The following is a 25,479-nucleotide window of genomic DNA, read 5'->3' as shown; positions in this document are numbered from 1 at the left end:
ATATATGTACAGAACAGCACACCTCAAAAAAAAAAAGCACACTGACCCCAAATGTAAATAGTGTTGGAGTTGAGACCTCTTCTCTAGACAGGTATTAGAATCATCTTGTCTGGCAATAGAACTCAGTTGAAAAAAAATTTTGAAAGCCAATAAACAATTTGAAGATATTTTTAATGCCCATGATGTTAAATATTCCTATCCATAACTAGCATATGTCTCTAGAATTTTTTTAAGATTTTTAAAATTTTGATAAATATTCCTCAATAATAGATGCAATTTTTATCCAATTCTTCTCATGGACTTACATTATTTGTTAAAATGAAAAATTATTCATTTAAGCTACATTAACTACATTAATTCTTGTATAAATGCATTTGAATTTCATATTAGTTTTTAAACACCAAGCTTTACATATGACTTTATAAGTTCTATACTTTATGCAGTATATAGGATATGTGACTTTGTTCATCTTAATTTTGTATCACTAGAGGCATTTTCATTTTTCTTTTAAGATTTTATTTATTTACTTGAAAGAGAGAGACAAAAACAGCAAGAGAGAGCATGAGTAGGGAGGAGAAAGAAAAACAAGCTCTCCACTGAGCACAAAGACCACATAGGGCTCCATCCCAAGACACTAGGATCATGGCCTGAGTGGAAGGCAGACCCTTAACTGACTGAGCTACTCAGGCACCCCAGGTATTTTCAATATATGTATTTCTTAATAAACTGGTAATTGCTGAAAGCTTTGTTTTTACCCCTGACTCTGAAGGTATGCTTCAGCAATTCCTCATTTACCGTGGTCTAGGATTTTGTACCTTCTTACCGTAAGTTTAAAAAGTTCCCTACTATTTGGGTTTGACAGGAATTTTAAACATTAAATGATTTTAAAATGTACATATTTTCTACATTTTTTGAAATAATATTTCTTTTAACATATTAATGTAGGAACTCCATGTTCAACTTGCTAGTCTTAGCCATTTAGTTTATTCATGGGATAAATAAAACTTTTTCAAAATGTATTAATGTTTTTACACATTCCTGAGAAATTAATTTATTATACTTAGGACTACATTTTCCGAGAAAGCAACATGCATTTTTTTCTTTTTTTAAATACATTTCAATTGTTTTGGTATTAGGATTATTCATGGCTTATGAAATGAGATGAAGAATGTCCATTTTTCTTTTTTTCTAAACAGTTCCTACAATATTAGAATTATGTTTATTTATTATATGATAAAACTCACCTGAAAAGCATTCTATGTGATACATATATATATATAACTTTGCATAAAGAGTTTCTTTAGTTTCTAATTAGATTACATTAGTGGTTGGAACTATTCAGTTATTCTATTTCTTCCTTAGTCAGTTTTTTAAAAATATTTTATTTATTTATTCATGAGCAATACAGAGAGAGGCAGAGAGAGAGGCATAGGGAGGAGAAGCAGGCTCCATACAAGGAGCCCGATGTGGGACTTGATCCCAGAAATCCTGGAACACACTCTGAGCCAAAGGCTCAACCACTGAGCCACCCAGGCATCCCCTGAGACAGTTTTGATCTTATTGTTACAATTATATTAAATTTTATATATTTAATATATTTTTATATTTTTATATTTTTATATTTTTTTGTACGGGTTTATTCACAGTAACATTCATGAGTTGACTTCTACCATGTGGTTATAAATGTGTGTGTGTGTGTGTGTGTGTGTGTGTGTCTTCTACCTCATGTCACATTCAGGTCATTGTTTTTGCTGTTCCTTTCTGTATAGTTAGGTTTATTTTCCAAACGTTTTCCCACTATGATTGTTATTCTCTTCAGTCAATGCAGTATATAGGATTCTCTTATTACATTCTAAACTTTCTGGTAGCCATGGAATTTCTTTCTCTCCTCTGTCAGTGCAGCTGTCATTTCAGAATTTCAATTTTACAGTGGTTGGCAGAAGCGCTTAGTGTGAAAATAGGTCTGGTGGTTGTTTCTGAATCATGACTCTTACTTTATCTTTGCTTGTAGGCTCCAAAACATCTTTACCCTTTTGCTAGTTCAATGTTAAATGTAATAAAAGTTGTTTATTTTATCCAGGATTTTACTACTCCCCCACACCTGGAATTTTTTCTTGCATATATTTTATAATATTTTCCATATTATTTCAAACAGAGGTCTGTACTTTGGTGTACATCTCTAGCTGAATCTCACATGCTGCCACAATATTTACCAAATACAATATAATGAATGAAGATAAATATTGATGCACTAGATGGCAGTAATGGGAAGAAGACTGTCATACACTCCATCCTCCAAGTAAGTATTACCCTAAATATAATTTATTAAATTATTTCTGATGGCCACCTATTTTCTCTTTTTCTAGTTTTCAATAAGTTGAATCCATACAGTATGCATGAGCTATATGGTAAGTACTATCTAAGGCACCGAATACAAAGTAATAACAAGATTTTCTGACAATCACTTCCTTATGATCATCCAGTTATAGTTTTTCAACTAGTATCATACTTTTTTCTCATTCTGATTTATAAATCATTGTTGAATGCTTCACATAGAAAGTAAAGTAATAATGATAAAATTTAGACTACAAAATCATTCATATGTATTATGTTCGGGTACTTAGATTTTGTGAGCTTTGCACGAGTTTAATGAAATCAATGAGATATTTGAATATCACAAATACAGTCTCATTATAAAGTTAAGAATTGATAGGATACTACTAGTTTCTTCAAATGGAATTATTCTCTAGGTTATTCTAGATGTTAACTTAGAATCATAGTAGGTAAAAATCTGCAATAAGTAGAGTAAAATTATATATGTTTAGGAAAATGTAAGCCATTTGGTTGGAAGCCCTCCTTGAAAATCTTTCAAAAGGAATCAAAAGAAACACTGAAAAGGATATGAAATTTTGGATCAGAACAAATAACATATAAATATTCTGTTCCAAAATATCAATTACATTAGAAAGCCATTTAATGACTCTACTTATTTTCTTTAAAAGTAAAATGGAAGTAACCATATCTGACCAATTAAATTCATGAGATAAGTTAAGAAAGTGCAATTAAAAGTGCTACTGTAAAAAAATATACAGATGTTACTATAGTGCCCTAAAAGTACTAAATGTTTCAGAACACAATGAGATGAGGTCCGTTTATAATACACCCCCTTTTCTGGATGCGATAGAAGACCAAAACAAAAGAAAAAAAATCAACTGCATTGCTAAAGGCAATTGCTATTCAAAAGGAGGAAATTAATTTAAATTTTAGAAGTTGGAGACATTTCTGTAGTGTGACTCTTGGCACTGAAGGATTGGCAATGTTTATATTATTTCATTTCTAATGTATCTAACACAAGGTCTGGCACATACTCAATGCTCAGAAATATATTTACTAATTGCTTTCAGAGAAGTGAAATCCTTTCATCAGAAGCAGGTCAATGTAAATATGTTCTCTCTATATGACAGAAAATAAGGAAATTGTCCTCATTGTTGCAAAAGCTCTATCAGAGAGTAACGGGAATGAATGAGAATTAAATTAGATAAGATTAACCTTGGCAATAAGGTTGAGGTCCTGGAACTTATTTCTGAATTTTTAGGTTCTTGTGTTTTTATTTCACTGGTAAAACTTGTTCTCTGCTTCCGATCTGAAATCGAAATGCTAGATATCTTTCCAAATTTGAGAATGCATTATTACAGAATATTTCTGCATTGTTTAGGAAAGATGACATTGTTAACCATATTATTTTGTTGCTTTCTATCTCTCTACTCCCCTCCATCCTGGAGCTAAAAAGGATTACTTGAGATCCAGCTTTGGACAGTGGATAACTGGAACAATATTCTTGGTTTTTGTGTGCAGAAATGAATTTATAGTCATAAAAATGTAGAATTGAAAAGGAAAAAAAAGGCTGAATTGGATTGGTCACTTGGAGCAAAGTAAGTACCTGCTCATAGGACATTTCAACATACAAGCACATTGTTTGATCAAAACTGATCACAAATATATGAGAATAGAATAAGAATCAAAAGAGCTTTAATGCTACTATAAAAATAATAGTTCACAATGTACTAAAGTCTTCATTGTGAAACACAGAACAGAAAGTGAAAGATAAGTTATCTTTAATAATATCATTAATAATGGCCAGTTACTTAACTGTTCTTTCTTAAACTTCTTTTCTGGTTTCTCTTAATCAGTGCAATACAGTTCTTAGGGATTGTCCAGTTTGAGGTTGCTTTGGGAGAAAGCAAACATTTTCTGTTTCCTTACTAGGAAAATAGAACAAAGCCTAGTTGACAGGAATTGGTGAGGCTTATTCAATCTGATACTCAGTAGATGGTTTGTAACTCTAATTTCTTCTCCTTTTCCTTTTTTAGTTATGTGAATAAATTTCAACTCTTATCATGTTATTTTAACATGCTAGCCATGTTCTAATACATAGATCTGCTTGTTTAAACTTTCCAAGGAAAATAAAACTGCAGATAATTTTCTCAAAAAATGCTAGACATAATTTCTGTAAATAATAGTTCTTAATAGCCAGAAAGGACATAAAGTATATGCAAGTTAAATCATCTGGAAATGAATAAACAAACATACATCTGAGTAAAGTACATATGTAAAATCAATTTCAATGTATGAATGACTATCCTCAGCTTCTGAATGCTAATTCATACAATAAGGAATAATTATACAATCAAAGAAGCATGTTTGACTATATATCAAATAAATGGCCTACCCAAGGAAATAGAAAACAATTAACCTAAGAGAATGATTCAGTGATGCTGACATCATCCATTTGATTTAAAATGCTTCATTCTACCACAACATGAACTGAAGTATAACAGTCAATGCCCACTTATTTAAAATGTCCATTGAAAAATATATTTTGTATCATTAAACACATTGATATGCAAAAAAAGTATGCTAATCTCTAAATATTGATGGTAAGTCTGGTTTTGGGTGATGGCACCTTATTTCTGTCTTGAAATAACACTGAGAGGGGATCCCTGGGTGGCACAGCGGTTTAGCGCCTGCCTTTGGCCCAGGGCGTGATCCTGGAGACCCGGGATCAAATCCCACGTCGGGCTCCCGGTGCATGGAGCCTGCTTCTGTCTCTGCCTCTCTCTCTCTCTCTCTCTCTCTGACTATCATAAATAAATAAATAAAAATTTTAAAAAAAATAAAAAAAAAACACTGAGATAAAGCTGTGTACTAGACAATGTAAAATGAGAGATAGTAGACCAATATCATTTCTCCCAAACAAAGACATTTTGGAGTTTCATCATACAGACAGAACAGTCTTCCAAAAATATATATTAAAAGTGATCAGCTATTATTGAGTTATTTCAATGACTGTTGCAAAAGGTGTTTTACCAAGGACACTAATCTCCTTATAGTCTGTATGATGATGAAGGCTAATTAAATGGCAAACAATTTAATCAATAAATAACATTAGATTCATTTTTGATGTATTTTACTTCTCACTGAATAGATGATTTGTCTTAGGAAAGATATTACTTAGGGTACCTTGATTTTTTTGTTGTTGTTTTGCTTTGTTTAAGTTTGATTCTTCTTCTACCTTTTATTTAGCCTAATGTACAGCTGTGGACAATAGCTGAGACATTATCTGCAACTAGGTGAGATCATACCCCACCATACAAGACTCACAGACTGGAAATTTGATCCAGACACTCAAGATTCCTAGTTTTAAGAGAGACAAAGGAGGCACAACCTTTGTTGTGACATTCACAACCCTTCAATAAAGGAAGATAAATTAAATAATGAAATAGAAGAGAATATTTGCCAACATTCTCCCTCTAGTGGAGCAGTCATCTTGGCATCTCAAATCCCATGAAGGTCCTTTGGTGCCTCTTGACAATGCCAAAATATCAGAAGATCCTATTGTGACTTGAAATTCCCCTTGTAATTCACTTGGAGAAAGGGCAAGTCACACCCTCTGTGACCCTTTGAACTGTTCTGAAAACTATCAACACGTCTTCCTGTCCACTCTGTCCAAGGGATAACCCTAACTCTTCCTTAAGTATTTTCTGCTAAAATGGCTCAATTGAAGCTGAGTCATCCAGAACAGTTTCAGGAATTGTGTATCACTGGCATGTTCAGGCTTTTACTATACTTGAATGTTTACTATACTTGGATGAAATGTTCCATTTCACATGGGTTAGCAAACTACCTTCTGCAGGAAAAATATAACGACCTTTTTTAAATTTTTTCTCTGAATAAATTTTTTTACTGAAATTCAGCCATGCCAACTCATTTAGGCATTGCCTGTGGCTAACTTTGTGTTACAATGTTGAATACAGTCTCTACAGAAACTCTTTGTAGAGAGACTGTATGGCCCACAAAGCCTAAAATATTTACTATCTGGCCATTCACAGAAAGATTTTGTTGATCCCTGCTCTAATAAATAAAAAAAATAAATAAACATATTTCCCAGGTTTAATAATTTGTAATCATGCTCTTGATGGGGAACAAAGATGGGAATTACTATGATATAGATTAAGAAAATGACACAGAAGTAATATTGCAAGATGGCTGTCTCAGTGACTCGGTGGGTTAAGCATTGGACTTTGGCTCAGGTATGATCTCAGGGTCCTGGGATTGAGCCCCATGTCTGGCTCTGCACTCAGTAGTGATTTTGCCCTGAGGATTTTCTCTCTCCCTCTTCCCCTCCCACTGCTCACTCACCCTCTCTCTCTCAAATAAATAAATAAATAAATCTTAAACAAGCAAAAACAACAACAACAAAAAAACAAACTTCAAGATAGCTAGGATTTGCATGAACACTTGAAGTCATTTTCCTTGATGCAATTATTAGTTCCCATCATATTCTGTCAATTCTAGAACATAATCCTACCAATATTCATGTTATTAGAGAGTATATAAGCAAAGAACTATAATATTTTGTTAGGTAATATAAAATTAAAATGACCATTAAAAGGGGAATAAATTTTCTATGAAAATATTCTGATCCAAATATTCTTAGATAAGTGCCACTCACAACATCAGGAAATTAAAAACAATCACTTAACAACCTTCATGCTGACATTACCAACTTAATAAGGAGGTCACGCAATGAAGACAAAATAAGATGTTTTGACATTTAACCATCAGTGTTTTTCATTTTTCCTCCTATAGAATTGTGACCTCATAAAATTAAAATTCCATACTTTTGTGAATTACGCATTTGAACTAACTCTAAAACTCTCTACTGCAATTTATTATGATGGTTTCTCAGGGTTTTCGTACTTTAAAAGTCTCCTAAAACTTAATCATGCCAATAATTCATTTAAAGGTACTGTGCTTATTTAGTTCACTGAAATCCTACCCAATTCATAAATAAAAAAAATTCTGAATACATAATGCAATACTTCTGCATTTAGCCATCTGTGCACAATATGAATCATTTAATATTTTCAAAAGGATTTTATAAACCACAGCTTATATTTATCATTCTGTCTTTGATAAATAGCTATCTAAGCAAGGAATGGCCCTAGCAATTAGTGTAGCTATTCATGTAAAATTTTTCAAGTATCATTTTGATATCTTAGTATGATGAATTTCCTTTATTCCTTTTCTTAATTTCATAAGAGAAAATTTTCATTTCATATTTCATGACTATAAACCTCAAATATGTTTCTATGGGAATTATAAACTATCTAAAATGAAGCAATTGCCTCATTCCTAACAAGACTCCTAAATTGTTAAGATAAATGAGAGGCTATATGTTTCAAATATAATTTTTCCTTATTTTATGCTAACTGACCAACTCAAAAGAATTTTGAGAGTATTTTTTATCCTCTTCCCTATCATTTACAACCCAACAATTACTTTTTTTTTTTATTTCTACTCTTCCAAGTTTTGTTAATGATATCACTACCATGGTAAAGAAAAAACCAACAACTTTTAGATAAGAGAAAATAAGATGACTACCATTTACAGAATATTGAATCCAAAATAATCCCTAACAAAATCTGATAACTGAACAGAACAAATATATGCTCTGTCATGAAAAACTCCATTATTAGAAGGCTTAATTACTCCCTAGGTTGACTTAAAATGAGTGGGTAAGTGAAAATTTACTACTATATATTTGAAATGTCTTAGTATAAGGTTTTCCTTTCATGCAATTAATATTGTTTAATAAAAGAAAATTGCTGATAAATAAAAATAATACTAGAAACATGGATTATTTCTAGAAAATGCCTATATTTGATATTATTTCTCCAGAAGTATCACAACACATGCACACCCAGAAAATAGTATGATAATAGTACATATTAATGTTCACACATACATGTGATTGATGTATTTAATATGTTAACATCTGATTAATATCATAACTTTTAGAAAACTTGGAATTACATGAAATAATATATAAGCTAGAAACTGTTATAACTAGAAGGAATTTAGGAAACCACTGACCCAGAATTCTCCATTTTTCATCTAACTTAAAAATGGATACTTCACAGTCAAAATCATTTGTCCATTGAGAACTATACCACTATCAATTTAACCAGAATTAATGACAAATGTCATAATTCTAGTGAATTAGACACAAATATCCTGACCAGTGACATTTCCATTATTTCCACACACAGAGAAATGAAGCTAAAATTTAAATCAAGAGACCAGTTTTCTTGTTCCACTTTGGTAACTCAGTATGCTTGTGACTGGGAGCATGTATATTACCTAGAATTTTCTGAATTACAGCTTTTTTCTTCCACAAAATGGATACCACAGGATCCCCTTAGTATTTTCATAAGGAGCTTAGGTATAATACATATGAAATCACTTTAAGTTCCTAAAACCTGCTAAGCAACATCATTTGATTTCCATTAATATTCTTTCATTGTGAATATTCCTAACAGAAAGTTACTAATGCAGAAGAACTGTTAAATATTTTCTCACTTAATTCAAGGTATTTTTATTTTTGATGGTTCAAATAACAGTGCAATATGTAAGATTTTGCAGATGGGCTAAAACTAATGGCATTTATATATATATAATACCAATAATGAATGGGCTTAAAATCCATTTTATGGTTGGAAAGATGTGAGTGATGTAACCAACTATCTGAATATTCAGATATGGATAGCCCTACACATAGGTTTATTTACTTCTCCTTTAGGACTAAACTCATACAATGATTCAAAGTGAACAATTCTTTGGTTTAAAATGTCGATATGCATGTTTGCCTATTTCTAAAGTATTTCTTTAAAATCTTACAGAAGAATTAAAAAAAAAAAAAGCCTGGTGGAGGGCATTGCCATATAAAGAATCTTCAATCTTTTATGCTTCTAGCTTTAGTTACTCCACTTTCGGATTTCTGCTTGTGGTGATATAGTATGGAGTCAGAAGACATAGCCAGGTGCACTGCTCACAAATGAGCCTGTGAAACTTTTCCCAGGTGGCTCTTCCATAGCTGGTGCTTCTGTATGGACTAGCCTCAACACTGTTTACTTTCTCTAGAGGAAAGAAAGAGCTACTATACAAAGATACAAATAAAATAATAAGAAAATGGTTGCCTTAATCTAAATGTTTTTAAAAAGCATTTCCTCCTAAAATTAAAACAACAACAACAAAAAAATTGAAAAAGCAAGCAAAATAAACTTCTGGTATCAGACAGGCAATGGTAGAAACAGCTGCAGAAAATATGATAATAAGAGAGAAAGCTTAATTGAAACAGATGTTTTAAAATGTGCAATTTTAAATGGTATATAAACACTGATGTAAAGTAAATTTTAAATAAAATGTAATGGATTGGAAGCATAATTAAAACCCACAAAAAAACTCAAAAATAATCTTGATGAAAATTGAATTAGAGTGACAAACAATAATTGGCTTTGCCCAGAAAACAAAGTATTAGTGGAAAAAGGTGACTTTTTATTTTAACTTCAGTGATTTTTTTAGGCAAACATGTATCTAACAACATCTTAGTAGACATTTTTGAGTGATGATAAACTTCAGAGAGAATCCAACTTTGAAAAAAATGCCCTCTCAACATTTTGAAACACAGTTCAATAAGTTCCTACAATGCAAATTTCTCAGGAATTTTAAAAGACCTCATTATTAAGCTAATCAATAAAAAGATTTAAATTTATCATATCAGCCCAAATTCTCTCCTCATTCTAGCCTAGACATTGTCAAGGATAGTGAAGATTCCTGTGATTTTACTCTACTTTAAAGCCAACAAGACCAGTTGCACAGTTTCATAGAAGATTGTAAAAAAAACACCTGACTCAGAGTAAAGGATTTTATTATGTACAGTACAATAGGCAGTATCACACACACAAGAATAATCTGCCAGCTTTCCTTGCTCCACCTTCCACAGGAGTCATGTAGGTAGGCCTAAGTACATGACTTTTCATAGAATGGGTCCCAGGAGGTTTAGGGAACCTAAATATTTTATAGTAGATAGTAAGGAATTATGCCTTTTGTTCTATAAGAAGATATAATCTCTATCATTCAAACTATTTTGCTATACAAACATCTTAAAAAAAATAGTCCATGACAAATGGCAACCAGATCCTTGCTCTGCAAAATGTACAGTAATATACATGGAGTATATTTTCCCAATACATGTTTATATTGACACCAGATACAGATCTGAAACCAGGGTATACCTAAGTGGTTGTCTGAGAAGGAGATCTATCCCTTCCTTATCTAAATTTTTCCTTCACCTTTGGCACAACTTAATTTCAGTTAACTATACTAACTGCTGTCAAGTCATACTTATTGCACATAACCACATTTTTTGTAATGTGAACATTGGAGAGAGCAGAGGTAGTGGAAAAAGACTGTTGAAAGAGTTCTGCATACTCAAACATAGATATAAGAATGGCCAAAGTGAAACCCACACACATGTGTGCTGCATATCTCATAAAAGCCAAAGGCTTCTGGAATGTAAGTGTTGTTACCACACAAATGTTAATATTAGCTAAAATGTATCTGAATTTGGTATATTCAAGTTTTTATAAATTCTCTTTTAAAATATAATTTTCTTCTTACGCATTTACCTTTATAGAAAGCCATTTTAGTTTTTCTCACTCAAAGGCCAGAGTGGACTTGTCTAGGACTGGATTTATCCAAAGTTTCATTTACTCACATGAGTATTGTTAATGCTATCAACTGGGAACTCAGCTGCGGGTGAAAACACCTGCATGTAACCTGTCCATGTATCTGCCTGGTCTTCTTCAGAATGTGCTTCCCTCATTTGAAGAGCAAAAAAATGAAGAGATCAAAGAAGGAGCTGAACTTCCTTTATGACCTAGCCTCAGATGTCACATAGCAACACTTCTGCTGTAGTCATGAGTCCTTGGATAAAAGGGATCCTAGTCTTCAGTGAGAATATCAAAGCCACATCATAAAATGAATGGTGGGAGAGGTGATATCATCTTGACCATTTTTGGAGAATATAATCTACAAAATCCTATATGCACTGTTGTGTTGGAAATCTCTTGCATTGGCCCATGAGAGTTGATTTTGTATACTCTTCTCAATCTGCATTCAGTGACATCACATTAACCATCAGACATCATAATACTGAAATTTGGAAATCAAATAAAAATTGTTAAAAATACTTTTGTTTTTCTTTTAAATCAGGGTTACCTGTTAAATATTTATACTGTCGTATCACTGCCCATGTGCCATTTTATCCATTTTTGACATATTTTAATTATTCTTCTAAGCCACATTCTTCTGTCTCTGGTTTCCTATAACTTCAATCCTGTGATACAGTATTAACATATTTGTTTATCCCCTTAGTAAGAGAGTGAGAGAGAAGAAAAGAAAGAAAATATTTACAGGTAGAAGATAGAGATAAAATCCTAACAAATTTGGGAAGAAAGGTCTTTAACTATAGTGGTCTTATTTTTGAATCATATAGTAGAATCATAAATGGTATCATCCAATTCATATTCACTTTGCCCTAGGTTAGCACTCCTGTTGGTCATGGTAGCTTGCTTGTTGGATAACTCAAAGCTTCTTTCCAGAAGTATCTGACCAATTAACAATTCCTTTTAAGTATTTGATGTGATTTCTCACTAAAACATATAAAAGTAAATAGTGTACAAAAGAAGTGTCCCACAAAATCCTCCTCTTACCCCATTTGGAGTCAGAATTCATCAGTCCAACCAGTGTAGTAGACCTCTCCCTTGTTGTTTCCTATTCAGTTCAAAGTGGCCATTTGGTCCTTGGAGCCAAGGTCTCTAGACCAACAGGACCCATCAACAGTCATGGGAAGAAAACATCTTTTCTTTTTCTTTAGATTTATTTATTTACTTGAGAGAGAGAGAGAAAAAGAGAGAGTATGTACGTGCATGACAGGGAGGGAAAGGCAGAAGGAGAGAATCTTTAAGCAGACTCCCTGTTGAGTGCAGAGCCCAGTGAGGGGCTCAATCTCACAACCCATGAGATCATGACCTGAGCTGAAACCAAGAGCTGGATACCCAATCAACTAAGCCACCCAGGAACCCTGGGAAGAAAACATCTTATTGGCAGATCATAAGAGGCAGTAAGGAGAGAAGCTGCCAATTTTCTGTATCTCTGAAGGCCAGACATGTGAATCCTAGATCTGTGTAAATAGCAGCATATAGTGGTTACTGATTCAAAGCAAATAACACGTCCTGGTAAACATTAACAGAGCTACATACTGTGTCGACAGCTAAAGGCACGCTGTTCTACCAGGAATGCTGTTCTATCAGTCATACTGTTTTAGGGTAATCAAAAATACCAGTGAACACCAAGAGTAGGAGCTGAGTGTTGCATTTCACACAATGCAAAGGAATTCCCTAGTCAGAAGCAATGTCCTATTATTCAATATGAAAGTGAGCAAGGCATTATATAAACTATGGATGGTGGTTTTGGCAAAATATTTTCAAGCAATGAAATAGAAATCCACTGTTAGATTATTTTCCAGTGAGAATAGAGCACTATACTTTCCATGATGGAAAATTTAAAAATTTACCATCAAGTATATGGCTGGCCTCATGAGAAATATCAATAATCTCTACAAATCCTAAAGGAATGTGACATTGTTTTTACTATAGTATTTTGTTCAGCAGAAATCTTCTAACGGCTTTCACTTGGCCTTGCTCCTCTAAATGCTCTAACTCCACGGATCAGGAAATCAGTATGGAGATTTTGACTGTTGTTGAGTATCGTTGTTGAAACTATACATCCTGAAACTGGGCAAGTAGACAGAGGGTGGGTTTTGGAACTCCTGTACCTACTGGAACCAAAAAGCCATAATCCCATATTCTTCCTAGGTCTAGAGGAATTATTGTCAATTAAGTAACAGTGACCACTATTCCCACCAATTCTAGTTATACTCTCTTCCCTATTATACAGTCTGAAGAGTGCTTTGGGACAAGTTAAGAGGAAGATGTGCATTATAATTTAGGGGTAAGATAGTGTTCTTTCTCAAGGGCACTCAGCATTCTCTTTATTCATAGACTTTTGGGAATGTGATAAGTCTTTAGTCTAGGAACTAGGATTTGACAGCCTTTGGTGATTCAAGTCAGACTTCTTATTATTAATAAGTCTGTCAAGTCAGACAGACTTATTATTTCATCATTAAGTTTCCTGTGATCTGTTAGCCAGTGTTCAAAATCTCTGTACAAACATTCTGATCACAGCTATGATCTGCTTCTCATTATAGTAGTCACATCCATCTTGATTTTGGCAATTTAGCCCTGACTGTTGTTCTCCTGCTTCCTTGGGAGTCTATTACCACCAGAAGTGGTAAGTGTAGAAGGCCTGGTACAAGGAAAACACTCCCCACTGTTATTCCTGGCATAATAGGAATAACAGATACAACATATCAGAAATTTTTGAACAAAATTTGATCCAGTGACTCAACTTCCCATACTTTGTAGAAATAAATCTATAGGAACTCCAATAGATAAATTGCCTATATGTTTAATTATATGTGGATTATTTCTATAATGTACCAAACACGTATAAATATATTTGAAATTATTAAAATAATATTTGTCCATTTAAATTTATGACTCTAAAATTTTCCAATTTTACATGTTATTTTAATTATTTTCCCTAAAAACAAGTCATGGTGGCCAATACTATAAGGATATTATTCAGGCTTCCTGTTTTCATTCACTTGCAGAAAGTACAACATCAATAAGTTTGCCATAGACTGCCAAGATATTAAGTATAGTTAATACTGTTTTAAGGAAAACTAGGAATCTTATTTTAATATTTTCATTTGAGAGTGTGCAAAAAGTAAATCAAGAACTAGGAACACTTAATTGGAAATGTAATTTATTAATCTTGGGAAAAAATAATTTGCTTTTGTTTTAGTTATTTAACTTTTGTCTTAATGAATGAATCCAGGCAAAGAACATTTCATTGCCAATCCAATGAAATAAAGGACAATCTTTAAAGAATACACCAGGATAGGAACTTTAGAGAAGAATATTAAAAAAAAAGTAAAAAAAAAAAAAAAAAAAGAGAAGAATATGAATCAGAATTGATAAATAATAACATTAAATTGTATTTGTAAATAGTTAAGATGGCACAAACCATTAAACTAAATATTCGTATAAAATGTGAAAATCATAAAACAGAAATATCTTAAATATGTTCTCTTTGTCTAAGTGTGTTCTCTTTAGTATTGCCCTTAAGAAAGTCATAATGAAAGACCACAGACTGTCTTAGATTATAAAAATTTAATTGAAAATTTTGGTTAGTCAAGTGACTTTTTCAGTCACCCAATATCACAAACAAAGCAGAAGTATTTGCAGAGAATCAGGAAGTGATTAAGATGCAAATAAATGTAGCATTGTAGGCTTTATGTATCTATTTCCTTAAAATATTTTTTGATGGTCTTAGAAGATCTCTCTCTTCTATGGCTGGTAGCTAGATTCTGTATCAACTGCTACACAATCTAACTCTGATTTTTAGGGGGAAGTGAGGAGTAGAATTTACCTTGACTTTGATCTGTTTCTCATTAGATTCAGTACAGGAAATGTCAGACCAAAAATAATGAAATTGTTTTAAAGTAAACTAACTGTATATAATTTCAAGAATATTTATAGAAATAAATAATATAGGGATCCCTGGGTGGTGCAGCGGTTTGGCGCCTGCCTTTGGCCCAGGGCGCGATCCTGGAGACCCGGGATCAAATCCCACGTCGGGCTCTCGGTGCATGGAGCCTGCTTCTCCCTCTGTCTATGTCTCTGCCTCTCTCTCTCTCTGTGACTATCATAAATAAATAAAAATGTTAAAAAAAAAAGATTTAGAAATAAATAATATAATATCTATCATACATAAGGAAAACTTTAAAAAACATGTTTCCCTATGGAAAATTATAAGACATGCCAAAAAAAAAAAGGAAAACGTGTCATGTCTCATAATAGTGAGATATGTAAATCAATAGAAAGTGACCCAGAAATGACAGAAATATTACAATTAGTAGACATTAATGCTATTATTAAAACTATATTGGGATCCCTGGGTGGCGCAGCGGTTTGGCGCCTGCCTTTGGCCCAGGGCGCGATCCTGGAGACCCGGGATCGGATCCCACATCAGGCTCCCGGTGCATGGAGCCTGCTTCTCCCTCTGCCTGTGTCTCTGCCTCTCTCTCTCTCTCTGTGACTATCATAAATAAATAAAAATTAAAAAAAAAAAAAAAAAAAAAAAACTATATTGCAGGGGTGCCCAGATGGCACAGTCAGTTAAGGTTTTGGCTAAGGTCATGATCTCATGGATGTGCTCCATGCTCAGCACAGTCAGCTTGAGATTCTCTCTCCCTTTACCCGCCCTCCCAACTAATGCTTGCTCTTTCTCTCTAAAATAAATAAATCTTAAAAAAAATACTGTGCTGCATATGCTCAGCTAACATAGAAAATATTTTTAAAAAACACAAAATTAACTTCAAGAGATGAAAACCACAATGCACCAAACTGAACTGACAGTCATTTAGGAATTGCAGATTAAAAAAGAAGAACCTGAAAACATTAGCATAAATTATCCAAAATGAAATATGAAGAAAAAGAGAATTTAAGAGAAATAAACAAAGCATCAGTATGCTGAAGGATAACTTCAGATCAGAGTAAAATTAGAATTCCCAAAGGAAGAAGAGAGAAAGGTGGGGCAGAAAAAGCATTTGAAGAAAAAATGGCAGCAAATATTCCAAATTTGATGAAAACTACAAACCCAAAGTTTCAAAAGTTTAAAGAACTCCTATCCCCCCCCAAAAAAAACATGAAGAAGAAAGCCCCCAGGAGGGCAAATCAAAATATAATTGTAAAAAGTTATAAAAAAGAGAAATTCTTAAAATCTAGAAAAAAAAAGATTCAATATGTGCAGAGGGGAAAAAACACAAAGATGACAGCAGATCTCTAATGAGAGATATTTCAAGACAAATGCCAATGGAGTAATTTTATTTTTGGGGGGGTAACTTTTAAAGTACTGAATGGAAGAATAAAACTGTCAATCTATAATCTATCCACAGGAAATATCTTTAAAAAACAAAAGTGAAACAAAAACACTATCAGATATGCACAAAATAAAAGAATTCATTATCAGTAGACTTGGGGCAGCACAATAAATGTCAAAAAAAAATTCTTCGAACAACAAAAAACAAAAGATATCAGATAAAATATGAATCCACAATAATAAATACATTATGGGCACTAAAAATGATAACTGTGAGATTAAACATACAAGAGTTTGTTAATTATTTCCATCTCTTTAAGGGGTAAGTTTTTTAGGGGCATTGAGTAGCTCAGTTGGTTAAGTAGCTGACTCTTGGCTACTTGGTCATGGCTAAGGTCATGATCTCAGGGTCTGAGGATTGAGAGCCACATCTGTCCCTCTCTCTCTGCCCCTCCCTTGTTAATGCAAGTTTTCTAATAAATAAATATTTTAAAAAATGAAATAAAGTGTAATTTTTAAACAAAGATATAGAATGACACTTATAACATATAAAGATATTAACATATTAAAGATAACATTAACATATTAAACATATAACATATTAAAGATAAAAATTATGGCAAAAACAACACAATTTACAGTAGGAGTGACAAAGAAGTCTATTATTGTGAAGTTCTTACACTATAACTGAAATGGTATAACAGTGGAAGGTAGACTATAAGTTAAAATTGTATACTAGTAAAAGAAAAGAAAATTAGAGATGATATAATATTAAATATGGAATGAAAACTAGTGAAATCTAGAGCAAAATATTATAGAAACTATCAATCTAGTCACTGGAAATACATTCAAAGGGAAGACAGAAAAATATAGGACCAAATTATCAGGAAGTTTTACAGGAATACTTAATTTAACACTATTTATTCAATATAAGAAAACAAATTCATTTCAACATAAGAAGTTTGTTGAATACCTATCATAAAAGGTGAGATACAATAGCAATTCCCAATATATTTTCATTAATTCTCAGGATTGGAAGGTGGTAAGAGCTTTTATATATCTTTTAGTAAATCTCTCCTTATGAAGATGATGGCACTGAGGTTTGGCAGTTATTTCCAAATTCAGAGAACAAATTATTCTCGTAATTTGGATCAATTTCAATAAGTAGGGTGCCTAGCAGATAGGCAAGAGTAAAATGCTTCATAAATAGTTGTTGGAGACAAAGATATCCTGACAAAGGTATCAATATTAAAATTTATGTAGCTGGAGATTTATTTTCAATCCATTTTTTGTTGTTGTTGCTTAAATAAATGTAAACATGCACTAAGGGATGATCTCAGATACACACGAATACTTTGAACTTTTTAAAGAGGTAATTACATTATTTCCAACTTGACAGCTAACAAAAAACTAATGCCAAGTGATGGGAATATCAAATGATGCTAAGTGAATGCGATCTTATAGTCTCGTTATGGTTAGTATTCTCGGAGAATATTTTCTCAAGTGAATCTTGAAAAACCTTCTCTTGTCCACTGAAATATAATTCTTCCATGGCAGAGAGAGAGAGAGAGAGACAGAGAGAGAGAGAGAAAGAGGCATATAAGTGGAGAGTACCTAACACTGAATATATATGCAATGGGTTCACCTGGTTTGGGATATTATTTAATTTATTCAACAGAAGACAACAAAATTGCATAGAGGTAAAAGTAAATTTTTAAAAAGGCAACAGTATCTATGTCTTTCATGATAAACTTAGATGGTCTTGGAAGATCTCTCTGTTCTGTTGCTGGTAGCAAGTTTTTGTTTCAATTGCTACACAATCTAAATCCCATTCTTGGCGGGGGGGAAGTAAGGAATAGCATTCACCTTGACTTTGATCTGTTTCTCATCACATTCAGCTGCAGAAAATGTCAGACCTAAAATTGTTTCAGCTTTGCCATAAGGCTTCCGGGAGGGACATTTTTTTTTTTCCTCACTGCATAATTCACTTTGTAATACCAGGAAATGTGGGTTTCAGAAGACTAAAGTGTTTGAGAAGGAGGGAAAAGCAACAAATTCCTTTGACCTTTCTCTTTTTCTTTCTTTTTTCTCTTGTTTACTTATTGTAACAGTAATCCCTACATCAGGTCTCAAGCAACATTCAGCTTGGCAAACACCGTCGAATATTCTTCCGAGTGCGATTTCTAATTAAATTTCAGAGAACATTAAGGCAGGCTTTCAAGTTTCCCTCAGCAAAGCTTCATGCCATCTCCTTAACTCTAGCAGCGGAACTTCCCTGCTATTTCACTAATTGAACCAGAGCCTTTAAAACCTTAAGATACAATGTCTTTCAAATGGTTCTACCAATTACAGTTCAGTATTTCTAGCTGTGATTGCAAGAATATCATTCAAATAATCCATACAAAATTTAGCTGATTCTTCCCAGAGAATCAAAAAAAAAACCAAAAAAAAAAAAAAAAAAACCCAAAACAACAACAACAAAAAAACATGGCCTTTGGGATCAAATGAAACAAAAACATATTTTTCATCTCTTTTGCACCTGTTGGTCAAGTCAGAACACAGGGTCATATGGTCATTCTATCCTGAAGAGAATTCCTGGAGGGACACATAATCCCTTCTGAGACAGGAGTAATCTTGTAAAGCAATGAATTTTCAAATAATCCTAGAAAAAATAATTTGATCTCTTATATCATCTTCAATCAGATACACATATTCATGACATTTCTCTGTAATTAATGTATGTCTAATTTACTTATGGCTGACTGTGGAGACATACTGATATGTTCTTATAAATTCTCCATAACATAGGAAATAGTAATTTGTCCCATTTAAAATGTTTGAGTGCAGAAACTGTATGTAAATAAATGGGATAGTGACTCAGGATTTGGCATTTTTATACTGAATGTATTTGCTTAGTTTAACAGAATAGCTTAGAGATTTTTAATATCTTCAATTAATTTCTTGATCTAATTACTAGTATACCCAGAAAAAAGAGAGATTTGGTATTTTCTAGGTTTATACTTTTCATATTCTAGTACATCCTGCTGATTTAACAGCTTTAATTGCCTCCCTGATATAGTATCAGACTGACTCAAAATGGCAAAGCTAACTTATGTCACAGAATTAAACCACAGCAACACCTAGCATCCTAAGCACTGCCTTTCCTACTGTACAATATTAATATTAAAGCCTATTTTTAGACTACAACTCACTGATCTTGATTAATATTTTATCTTACTGAGGAAAAGAATAAAAAAATTAAGATGTGACATTACTTCACTGAAGTTAAAATAAAAACAAACTAAAATATTATCAGATACTGTGTTTATCATTGCCACAGTATTTCAAATATGAAATTTTAAAAGTGACTGAAAATTAGACTGGAAGATCACAAAACAAGTAAAATTTCTGTGATAATGAGTTCAAACTCAACCTCCTTTTTTAAGAAAAGAAGGAAAGTTTTGGGAGGGCATTTGGGGTAAGTTTATTTGTAAGAACTACTGTGCATTTCCATTATGATATGCATTCCAAAGTATTCCAAGACCGTGAATCTGTTTAAGGTGATGTTTAGTTTGCATTCTTGAAATGATTTTTTAAATGTAACTAATTTAAGTTGATGCATTATTCATTCGAAAAATTGCAGTGACTCAGAAATGTGACCAGCTGAAAGAAAGTAAATCTAGCTTTAATCACATATTGAGGCAAGGACAAAATTGAACAGATCTTAATTGTCTTGGCCCACAAAAACGCTGATGCACATTTCAAATTTTTTTGTGAAAATAATAATTACAACAGCCAATATGGGCTCTTTTGAGACATAGCAAGCCAACTATACTGATATTGTTCATTTATATAGTTTTTATTTACTTTCTGGGAAAAAAATCAAAGCAATTTTCTGCTAAATAACACATGCTGGTCATTAACAGAAAGCCAAAAATGTAATATGCTTCTGGACAAAATTACATGTAAGCCAAAATGTCTGTGACAGCAAACATGCATTGAATAAACATAACTTTTAATTTTCAGTAATTATCTCTAATGTTATCATGATAGATATTCTGTAGACAAAACCATAGTTAACATTATCTTAAGTTAACATCATTGCTCCATCAAATATACAAAAATGAGTGCTTTATAAGGGCAAAGTTGGAAAGTAAAAATAAACATTTTTTTAAGTGCAAACAGCAAATGTGAATTCTGATTCAAGTTCTTTCCCCACCAGCCATGTTAACTTGGGAAATTTAATGAGTATATTTAATTCATACTTTACTAACTTTTAAATTTAAAATTAAAACTATGTAAAAAAAGTTTAATAAACAAAACCAAAAATGATCACATGATGATACCAAACCAAAATAGTTTTACTACTTTATACCAGGTTATATGTTTTATATATGCAAATTCATAACTTATTCATATAGAGTTTGCTATCATTATAATTCTTCTATTTATTTTTTCCATATAAAATGCTTTATTTAACATTCATGCCTTCATTCCAATATGCATACTGTATACATTTATAATTCTTTTCCTATCTGAAACTTGGGAGTTCTGTCAATGTAATGCAATACCATCTAATAAGTATCTAAAAAGATTCCATAAGGTTAAAGTGAACTACAGATTTTAACTGTGTAATTTATTAATTAGTTTAAAGGAAATACTTTTTAATACTGATGACTCTTGATGATGATAAAATGGTTATGTTCACAGAGTTCAGGAGCCTCAGTACTTATAAATAAAAAGCTTATTTGGTTGCCATAATTTTGTTGTTAATCAAACATCCTAATTTTTACTAAAACTAAGGAAGATAAAGTCATTGCACCATCAAAACACTAAAGCTTATCCAATACCTACCCTAAGACCCAGATATTTAGAAATTATAATTTTGATTTTTGAAAATCCAAGTGAGAATCTTTTTTATTAGCATGCTTTATGCCACAAATTCAAAATTATATTTCTACTTGGAATACACACTCCCAGTATCATTTACATCTCAGAACCACCCAAACTCTCTCTTTTAATATGTAATTTTCTTAAGTAACCTTTCAATAAACTAGGGCCATATTTTGATGCAGTATGTCTTTTAGTTGGAATGGCTAGATTATTTATAGTTTATAAAATCCAGTATTTGTGCTGTTCAGTTGCATTTCCAAGTTTTTCCACATTATAACAAATATGTTTACTTTGGCCATCAAAAAAATGAAAAGAGAAAAAAGGATAAAACTTCCGTATAGATACAGATGTAGATATAAATCTATGTGGTCATATTCCAAAGAACAGCACAGATACAAGAATGAAAGGATTAATAGTGAAAAACTGGATTGATACATAAGTACTCAATATACCTAATAGATATAATCAAGAAATAAGACATTTTCATTTCAGGTACTCAGCTAGTGCATATTTTGCATTATCCTTTGTTTTTCTTTTCTAGGATAGATCTTTAAGATAGGCTTTGCTTTTCAACTTGACTTTGCAGCTCCAAAGTCCTGCTATAATTGCTACCTTAACGTTCATCTACAAATCTCAGTAATACTTCAGATAAAGGAAAAATAAAACATCTGACAACTTGTAAGTGAAATGATGGGTATCTTGAGCTCAAAATAATGATTTAATGTTATTTAGAAAATCTGCAATAAAGTTTATATGAATATATATGCCAAGTTGTGGAGGGAAATGAATGCAACATTGTGTTGTTATAGGCAATGCTAGACACTTTTTGAAATTAAAAGTAAGCACTATAATTTTAATAATAGCTAATATGTATTAAATGTATTTATATATACATATGTGTGTATATTCACATAAATGAAAAATCCATTATGTGTAAATGCATATATACAGAAAGATTTATATATTTATAGTATCCATATCTATTTATATTAAATGAATTTACATGTCCTTTCATTAATCCTCATAGAGAGCCACAGATGAGCAACCAATTAGGATAAAATAATTAACTATCCCAAAATGGGAATGATTAAGAAATACCTGTAAATGATAAAGACATGACTCCTGTCCTAGAGGGAAGTAATGCCTAACAACAAATACAAATGACCAAAAGGAGTTGGAAGAAATTGTGCAAGTACACCTGCGTGGGAGCAAGGTGTTCCGTGGGTGCATAAGCCTGCATCCACCAAGGCCGGCCCTGGGCACAGGGCTGACAGCCCTAGATGGGAGCAAAAGCCCGTCATGGCTTGAAGAAGGGGGAGGTTCCCCGGGGCCATCACCCCTGTGAGGAGGGCTAGTCGTGGGGTCCCCTGGAATCCTTAGAGACTCCCAGCTCCCAGCCCCTGGCCACAGAACCCTGGAGGTGCCTGTGTAGCCTAGTGCCACCTGGTGGCTGATTGCGAGCTGTTTAGATCTGTATCTGTAACTATATATGGAAGTTTTATCCTTTTCTCTCTTTTCATTTTTTGATGGCCAAAGTAAATATATTTGTTATAATTTGGAAAAAAACATGAAAATGCAAAAGAACCTCACAAATGCTGGATTTTATAAACTATAAATAATCTAGCCATTCCAACTAAAAGACATACTGTATCAAAATATGGCCCTAGTTTATTTAAGGGTTACTTAAGAAAATTATGTATTAAAAGAGGGCTCTTAAGGCAGGTATTGGATAAGCTTTAGTGTTTTAACCATGCAACGACTATATCTTTCAGGCAAGAATCCACATCTCGTCCCTTCCCCAACTGCCACTTTGCCTTATCCATCCTGGAGGTAAGTTTAAGAAAAATGCCATCACATGTCAGGAAAAAAGAAGAGAAGAGAGGGAAAAGAAGAGAAGAGAAGAGAAGAGAAGAGAAGAGAAGAGAAGAGAAGAGAAGAGAAGAGAAGAGAAGAGAAGAGAAAGAAAAGAAAAGAAAAGAAGAGAAAAGAAAAGAGAAAAGAAAAGAGAAAAGGGGAGGGGAGGGAGGGGAGAGGATAGGTAAAAGAAAATATTCTGACAACCAGATTTCTAACTTGCTCTTGAGCGTTATCGCCATAATGTCTTTAAATCTTAGAGTTTAGGTTTGAGAGGAGTGCACAAGAAGTCGGTTCTTGTTATTATGGTTTTGTGGTTACAAATTAATTGTTGGTACTAAAAGTGTGAAAAGAATAATCTGTAAACACCACACAAATCTATTATTGAGAGGCGTCTGGATGGCTCAGTAGGTTAAGCATCTGCCTTGTGCTCAGGTTGTGATCCCAGACGCCAGGGATTGAGAAGCATTGGGCTTCCTGTTCCTGGGAAAGTCTACTTCTCTCTTCCTGCCTCTCCTTCTGCTTATGCTCATGTGCTCTTTCTCTGTCTCTAGAAAAAATAAATAAAATCTTAATTTAAAAAAGTAAAGTGTAATTAGAGTATCATATATGAAAACCTGAGGTTCAGACAAATAGAGTCTCATTCTAGAATCCAAACTCTTAATCTTTATACACTTTCCTCAGCTACAGGAGGTATATTACAAAATGAATAGAATATATATGATTCAAAGAGTCAAATGTTAATTTTGAAGCATTAGACAAAATATTCACGTGGATTAATCCAATGGGTATATGATTTGAAGATGGAGAGCTTGGTATTGAGGTAAGTTTGAGGACATAAATTGGAGAATTAATAAATTCTAGATAGAAATTCTCACAGTACTAAATTCTCGTGTTACTAAATTCATGTGAGAGGGACCTATGTTATGTGCTCTGCCTATGTTTTATTTTCACATTTATATCCTTCCAAATCACTAGGTTACTCTAATAGAGATAAAAATACTTGTTTTGATGTTATCAAAAAATATTCCAAAGAGCCAAATACTGTAGTAAAATTAGGTTATAGAAGTCAGTCACATAGACACCTAAAAACTCAGTTTAATCAGCCTGTCCTTTCTAAATCAATCATCATTCTCCTATAAATCCGTAAAGAGTAAAAACCATAAAGATACCAAGAAACAAATGCATCCGTGCTCTGAAAACTTTGTTCCTCTAGAGTTAGTCCAATTTCTTAGAGTACATGTGGTGACTAGCCATGTTGATATGCTCATGATCCTGTCTGGTTGTCAAAAAGGTCATAGCCCTATATGATCTTTATTGTCTGTGTCAGAGTACAACAAACCTAGAAAAGAGTAGGAAAGCTACAGTGAAAATATCCAAGCAAAATTTCTCTGTTAGGACAGATAATGGGAGAAAATCACTTATTCCAGAATTCTCCAGAACAGAAATTGGTGAATTGCTCACTTCAATGAGAAATAAACACCTTTATTTCATTAAAGTAATAAACCCCAATCATTTCATTAAAAGTACATCTAGACTAGGTAAAAATTAAATTTTCATCAGGTGACCAACAAATGCCAAAATCACAAGTATCTTCAGAAATCATGAGACTTACTTTGAGAATCCAAATAATTAATCTAATACTTCTTTTTTTGAAAACTACACAAATATTACATTTGCTTTAATTATATTATTTTCTTGCATATTTATGACTTTTATAATAAACATAATTAATTATTATACAGGACAATTTATCTGAAATCATATGACTCATAAAAATTGTTGGTGCTTACACAAATTGTATTTTTATTTGTAATTTACAAATTACAATTTATAATCACATATGAAATAATTATTAGTGGAATGATCTTTAATCATCCTTTCAAATTTAGTATCTGGAAATCTCATGAATAGAGAACTCATAATTTTCACAAATAAGATTATGTATTATTATGATTTCAATATGAACTTTTCAGATAAGTGTATCTGAGAATAGTTGAACTCTGCTTAAATTAGAAAGGCAAATTATGGGAATTTCAAATCAGTATATATAAACAGTCATGAAGAATAAACTTAGAGCAATTAAAGTATTCCAGCTTTGAATAAAAGTAACAGTGGATCCAATCTATGGATATGTGAAACACAATAGTTATAAAATATGTTTTACTGAAAGCTAAATAAAAATTCACCAATTACTATATAAACAAGAAGTTATTTATCGTCTTCTATTCTGAGTAATTATGCCTTAGCACTGATGTATTTAATTCATGGTTGTAAAGACTCCAATGACCCTAAGTTCAGTGAGGAAAGATTTTATTAATA

At 32.5% G+C, this 25,479-nt stretch overlaps 1 long non-coding RNA gene across 7 annotated transcripts in view; it reads right to left on the bottom strand.

Annotated features, from left to right (window-relative positions):
* Positions 1-11,314, bottom strand: part of LOC111093523 — a 321,727-nt gene extending 310,413 nt beyond the window's left edge. For 2 of the 7 annotated variants that reach the window (XR_005382195.1, XR_005382197.1), the window contains exon 1: positions 11,120-11,314. This is a non-coding gene — a long non-coding RNA (uncharacterized LOC111093523). The remainder of the gene's footprint in view (positions 1-11,119) is intronic. The other 5 variants (XR_005382190.1, XR_005382191.1, XR_005382194.1 and 2 more) reach the window with 5 other exon arrangements.
* Positions 11,315-25,479: the final 14,165 nt, after the last annotated feature.

This window comes from Canis lupus, chromosome 31, assembly GCF_011100685.1.
Source record: "Canis lupus familiaris isolate Mischka breed German Shepherd chromosome 31, alternate assembly UU_Cfam_GSD_1.0, whole genome shotgun sequence".
Taxonomy (NCBI): Eukaryota; Metazoa; Chordata; class Mammalia; order Carnivora; family Canidae; genus Canis; species Canis lupus.
This window is presented reverse-complemented; position numbering and strand designations above follow the sequence as displayed.